Here is a 7,434-nt window from a genome sequence, read left to right as displayed (position 1 = left end):
AGTTACTAGTCCCGCTCATCTAATAGAAACTAATCTTCATTGATATTTTTGAAACTTATTGCATATTCTCTTCTTTTTATCTTATTTAGTTTTTAGTTGCTTGGGGACAAGCAACAATTTAAGTTTGGTGTTGTGATGAGCGGATAATTTATACCCTTTTTGGCATTGTTTTTACATAGTTTTTAGTATGATTTAGTTACTTTTCATTATATTTTTATTAGTTTTTATTCAAAAATTATATTTCTGAAATTTACTATGAGTTTGTGTTTTTTTTTGTCATTTCAGGTATTTTCTGGCTGAAATTGAGGGACTTGAGCAAAAATCTGATTCAGAGGCTGAAAAAGGACTGCAGATGCTATTGGATTCTGACCCTCCTGCACTCGAAGTGGTTTTTCTAGAGCTACAGAAGCCCATTTGGCACACTCTCAATTGCGTTGAAAATTAGACATCTTGGGCTTTTCAGAAATATATAATTGCCCATACTTTACCCGAAATTTGATGGCCCAAACGGGCGTTCAAAGCCAGCCTAAAACTTTCTGGCGTAAAATGCCAGAACTGGCATAATTCTTGGCGTTAAACGACCATTTTGGCACCCAGGGTGGCATTTAACTCCAACCTTGGACATATGCACGTGAAAGCTTGAAAGCTCAACCCAGAAACGCACCAAGTGGGTCCCAGAAGTATATTTCTGCACTATCTGCACTAAGTTACTCATTTTTTGTAAACCTAAGTTACTAGTTTAGTATAAAAACTACTTTTAAAGATTCAGTTTACATCTTATGACATTTTACACTTCATATTGTATCTTCTACAGCATGAGCCTCTAAACCCCATAGGTGAGGGTGAGGAGCTCTGCTGTGTTTCAATAGATTAATGCAATTACTACTGTTTTCTATTCAATCATGCTTGATTCTATTCTAAGATACTCACCCGTACTTCAATATAGAGAATATGATGATCCGTGACACTCATCATTATCCTCAAACCTATGAATGCGTGCCTAACAACCATTCCCGTTCTATCTGAGCTCAACGTAGTCATTGGGCGACAGCTTGAGTGCGTATCTCTTGGGTTTCTAATCCACGGACCGAGTCCGGAGGTTAGAACCTTCGTGGTAAAGGCTAGAACCAATTGGCAGCATTCTTGGGATCCTAAAAGTCTAAACCTTGTCTGTGGTATTCTGAGTAGGATCTGGGAAGGGATGACTGTGACGAGCTTCAAACTCACGAATGTTGGGCGCAGTGACAGTCTGCAAAAGGATAGAGAGATCCTATTCCGACGCTAGTGAGAACCGACAGATGATTAGCCGTGCGGTAGCTGTACCTGGTATTTTTTATCCGAGACGAGAAATCCGATAGTTGACTAGCCGTGCAGAGATCATACCTGGTATTTTTCATCCGAGAGGATCATACAGCTTGCCATTGAAGGAAGCCATGCGTGTTTGGAGAAGAAGACAGTAGGAAAGCAGAGATTCAGATGACAGAGCATCTCCGGAACCTCAACCTGTTCCTCATTACTGAATCACAAGTACCATTTATTTCATGTTATTTACTTTTCATATACAAAATCAATTTTATCATTAATCTCCTGACTAAGATTTACAAAATAACCATAACTTGCTTCAAGCCGACAATCTCCGTGGGATCAGCCCTTACTCACGTAAGGTATTACTTGGACGACCCAGTGCACTTGCTGGTTAGTCGTGCGGAGTTGTGAAAAGTGAATCAGAATTTCGTGCACCAACAACCTCAATATCCAATAATTCTACATTCAATTCACTCTTGTTGTAGTTGCCTAAGTTTGCTTATCCTTAATTAAGGCTCATTCATTGCTTGCATCTTAGGCCATTTAGTTGAGGAACTCATGCTTAGTTTTTCATTGTGTGGATGCCACTTTAACCGGCCATTGTGTGTATTCCACACCACTATACAACTTCCTCAATTAAATGCTTAATTGCTCCCTCCTTTACCTTTTTGTGCTACTTGCCCATGGGTTCTAATAATACTTTATTCATTCTTTTCGAAGACGAGACATAAAGGCAAGGAGCCGAGGGAGGAGGAGGACACTGAGGATGGAGATGCCAATAATGCGTTGGACATTGGTGATTTCCACACAACCCAAGCCCCCGCATCCGCCAACCGAAGGTGGAGCTCTTGAGAGCCATTCTCCCCGGATTGTGTTTGTGCACGGAGGACCGTGCAACGCTTAAGTGTGGGGAGGATTCACCATTTTGGGGCGTAAACTTTCTTTTCCCGAACATTTTCCACTTTATTTTTTGTTTTCTTTTATTATGTTACTTGTAGATATTTGGAGTGTTTTTTGATTGTTGCATTGCATTTTCTTCATACTTTATATCTATTTCATTTTGCATCTTTTGCATGATATATATTTTATAGATAGAAGTTGTGATTGGATGATGTGAATAGTATAGTACCTAGTTCAATCTTGTCCTAATTGTTCATGTTAGTTTTTGCATTGTTAAAAATTAGGAAGAGAACTAGGGAAGTTTTTGAAATTTCATCCATCACATCATATCATACATATAGGAAAAAACTTTGGTGAAAAATAATAAATTTTCAAGAATTTTGTTTCAAAGGCATTCTATTGAATTGATTGAGAAAATTGTTTTCAAACTTGCTTGAATGATTTCTTTATGGAATATAGAAGAGTAAAGAACAAATACCTTGTGAGTTTTTGAGCTATATTGAGTGGTTACATATTTTAACCACTAATTTTATTCACTGTGTGATATATCTCTTCTATGATTGTGATCTTAGTTTTGCTTGATTCTTCATTTCCAACGATTGATGTTTTGAATTGCATTTAGCATGATTGAGGCCATCTTTGCATAACTCACTCACCCATATGGACTACCCTTTTACATCTACCATTGTTAACCCCTTTGAGGCTTGTTGACCCCGTTGTTTGTAATATCACCACATTACAACCTTAAGCCAAAAATAATGAATTAACCTTGGATTGTATCCTTGATTAGCTTACGTTGAGGAATGTGTATCATTCAAGTGAGGGGGGATTCTGGGAAACATTGGTAGTGAATGAAAATATTTATTTTGGGTATTTTATTGAAAATTTTGGAAAATGGGTGCATTCATGTATGAGCTATTGAACTATATGCATAAAAAAATCCTGAAAAAGGGATGAAGGTTGTCCCTAAGAAAAGAAAAGTGAATAAGGAATGCATATGTGAATTTGAATGAAAGAGCATACATGAATGTTTGGAAAAAAGTGAGAAGGGGAAGCTAGGTTGCATATATTAGTGATTTGATTGATATAGGTTGAGTGTGATACTTAAACTAATCAATGATTCAATTTAATTTAGTCCACTTGACCATATCTATCCCACCTTGACCCTAACCCCAGTATAACCTTAATAAGTCCTCATGATAATTGCATTCATGCATCTATGGTTGTTGATTGTTAGATGAAAAATAAATCCTTGAAAGCATTATTAGAGGAGACTTGAGTGAATTGACCCTAAACACTGAGCGTTGAGAGTGTATACATACCTAGTGAGGGTTCAATTACTCAACTATATGTTTCCATAACTCTTATTATGTATTCTTGCAAGTTGCTTCATTTTGATGTCTTGAATCAATTCTTTAGATTTTGGTTGCAATGGATTATCTCCTCGCTTTGCCCTGTTTATCTATACTTGCTTGGGAATTTGTTTGTTTGTTTTCACCAAACCAATAGGATACTATAGATAGATACATAAGCATATATAGTAAATAGTATACTTGCATGCATTTAGATAGTTGCATTTAATAAGTTAATTACCCCTTTTGATCATTTTCCTTGTTGGTTTAGCATGAGAACATGCTATTGTTTAAGTGTGGGGGAATTGATGAGTCCATATTTGATGGTATATTTTGACTCAATTTGAATGGATTCTACACATGAGCTCACACTTAAACACCAAAATAGCATACTTTTGTGTTTTATCCCCAATTTGATCCTAAATGTGAAAACATGCAATTTTGTGCTTGAAATAAGCAATTTAATTCCACTCTTATTCCATTTGATGCCATGAAATGTTCGTTGAGTGATTTCAGGTCTTAGAGGCAATAATGGATAGCCAAAAGTGGAAGAAAGCATGTACAAGAGAGAAAACATAAAGAAAACAAGGAAAAGCACATACAGCAAGGTGTGCGTGCGTACGCACAAGATCGATTCAGCCAAGTGTGCAGACGCACAAGCCAGCGTGCGTACGCACAAGGGAAATTTGCATGTGTGCGTGTGCACAAGTACCTGTGCGTACGCACAGGAGGAAATTCAGCCAAGTGTGCAGACGCACGCATCTGTGCATCCGCACAGGTCCCTGCACATGATTTCATTAATGAAACGCGTGCTGTGCATTTTCTGAGGGCTTTTAGCCCAATTTTGAAGGCTTAGAGCTGAATTTGGATGCTATATGAAGGAGATATCAACACACATGAAGGCATGAGGACTTGGACTTTATTTTCCATAGTTTCATATAGTAGGAGTAGGAGTAGGAGTAGAGTAGAATTTCTCTACTAGGGTTTATGAAATTTTTATGTAGCATTTTATAGCAAGCCTTTATCTTGGATGTTGATCAACTCTTTTGTAAGCGCTCTTTAATTTCTCTTTATTTTCAATTCCTCTTGGTTCAAGTGCTTTGTTTATATATCCAATTTTGTGTTACTTGGAGTTTTGATTGATGAATTAAATGTTTCATGCTTTCTTTATGCTTATTTGGATGTTTATTGTTGATAGCTTGGTTATAGTTTTCATTTCCCTTTACAATTTCCCATGCTTTACTTTCATGTACTCAAGGTGTTTGTGAAAATCCCAACCTTAGAATTTGAGTAGATTTTCCCACCTTGGCTTGTGGGTTGAGTTCCTAAGATACTAGAGTCATAATGTCTGACATTTAGTGGTAATTCTTGAGTAGTTAGTTGACTTTTGTTTCCATTAACGCTAGCCTTTTATCAACTAGTTTGGTAAGTTGGCTAGGACTTATGGATTAAGATCAATTATGCTTGCTTGACTTACTCCTCGATGGTTGGGGTTGACTAGGCGAGATTGAGTCATGATAATTACCATAGTTGTGGTTATGGCGATGATAGGATTCCTTGGATCCTCATTCCCAAGTCAAGGCTTTTATTGCATTTATAGCATTTTCACTAGTTTTGATCTCACTTACTTCTTACTTGCATTAATTGATAATTTTGCTCATTCCTTAGTTCTTTTATTGTTTAGTTCTTTTAATCTTTCATTCTTTAATTGCAAAACCCCTTTTTGCCTCCACAACCGAAAGAGAAACATTCCAATTGCGTCCTACGAAAAACGACCCGAGGTTGAAGTACTCTTGATCTCGGTTATTTCGTATTGAATTTATTATTTGATCTTGGGAATTAATTGTTGGTCTAGACTGTTGATGTGTATTTTTTGGAAAATGAATTCCAAACACACAAATCTAACCGGCAAGTGTACCGGGTCGCATCAAGTAATAATAACTCACGTGAGTGAGGTCGATCCCACAGGGATTGAAGGATTGAGCAATTTTAGTTTAGTGGTTGATTTAGTCAAGCGAATCAAGATTTGGTTGAGTGATTTGTAATTGACTGAAACTAAATTGCATGAAAATTAAAGGGAGAGGGGTAGATTGCAGAAAATTTAAGAGCAAGGAAAGTAAATAAGCTAAATCTTAAAGAACAAGTAATGTAAATTGCAGAAACTTAGATTGCAAGAAATGTAAATGGCTGAATCTTAAAGTGCAAGAAATGTAAATTACTTGAATTATAAATGGAATTGGGAAGTGGATTTGCAGGAATTTAACAAGGAAAAATAAAATTCAACAAACAGAAATGTAAAAGATGGATTCAATTAAAGCGGATCTCAAATGACAATGAAAATAAGCTTGGTGTAGCAACGAAACAAAGAAATTGAAATTGAAAGATGTAGATCTCAGGACTCAAGAGACTAGGTAACCAAGGCTAGATCTCAATGCCTTCCTAGATCCAAATTGAGAATTCAATTGCAAGAAAAGTAAAGATCCAGCAGTAGAAAAAAAGAAGTGAAATCGTAAATTCTCAATGATGCAGTAAAACAAAATAGAGAGAGATCTCAAGATGAGATTGAGACAGAATTTTCTCAATTCTTCAACCCAAGATTCAAGACAAGTGTAAATGAAATTGAAAACAAGAAAACTAAGAGGAAGAGAATTCAATTCTCCTTGCCCAAGACTCAGAATCTCAAAATAACTTCTAACCAAAAGCTCTCCCAAAATCACTCAGCAAAACTAAGAAAAAGCTCTCTAAAAACTTAAATTCTGAGCTATTTATACACTCTCTTCAAATGATCTTCAAGCCTTGAATTGGGCCTTTGCTCTTGATGGAATTGGGTTGACAAAAGCCTCTGTTGATTGCTCTTGGAGTTAGAGAGAAACCCACTTGTGAACCGGGCCATGAACCATTAAAGCTTGAGTCAAAGTTTGAGGCAAACTTTGACTCAAGCTTTTCATATCAGCTTGCCTCCCTTTGCTATCATCCATGTTTGAGCCAAAGTTTGAGGTCAAACTTTGAGCCAAACGTGGATCCTCCCTTGCATGCCTCTTGGCCAACGTTTGCCTAAAAGCTTGAGGCAAATGTTGGCGCAAGCTTTTGCTCCCTGGGTGTGTTTGTTGTGGCGCCAACGTTTGCCTAAAAGCTTGAGGTCAAATGTTGGCGCAAGCTTTTGCTCCCTGGGTATGTTTGTTGTGGCACCAACGTTTGCCTAAAAGCTTGAGGTCAAACATTGGCGCAAGCTTTTGCTCCCTCCAGGGTGTAGTCAAGCTCCTCCTAAAGTTTGAGCTAAAGTTTGAGGCAAGCTTTGGCTCAAGCTTTTTGTTTTCTCTTGCTCTTTGCCATTCCTTCTTTCTTCAACCTTCTTCAAAGCTCTTTTCACCTATCATCAATCAATCAAAGACATCAAAGCTATGCTCAAAATCATGAGATTGTTATTCTTTCATAATATATGACAATTATAACACAAAATCTCATGAAAATGCATTAATTTATCCATGGTTGATTGAATCAAAGGAAACATGAAATTCTACCCAATTGGCTTACTTATGGCTCAAGAAAATGCATAAAATCTATTGAAAACAAAAGAAAAAGGCTAGTGAAACTAGGCTAAGATGACTTGTCATCACAACACCAAACTTAAAGCTTGCTTGTCCCCAAGCAAGAAAAGGATTATGCTCAAAGGTTCTTTTAACTAGAATGGATTTGAAGAAATACATGTACTGTCCTGTGAGTGAAGTGATTAAGAAACAGTGGGGTGAACTCTAAATTATATGCTCATGCAAGGGCTTCAGTGCTTACTAGTCCCTACATCTTGGAAGTCTTAGGTCTTAGGACTTTTATCCAAATGATATCATGGAGATCTCTCTATAGGTAATCACCTTGAAGC

This window comes from Arachis ipaensis, chromosome B4, assembly GCF_059453495.1.
Source record: "Arachis ipaensis isolate K30076 ecotype BB chromosome B4, ASM5945349v1, whole genome shotgun sequence".
In the NCBI taxonomy this organism is placed as follows: Eukaryota; Viridiplantae; Streptophyta; class Magnoliopsida; order Fabales; family Fabaceae; genus Arachis; species Arachis ipaensis.
This window is presented reverse-complemented; position numbering follows the sequence as displayed.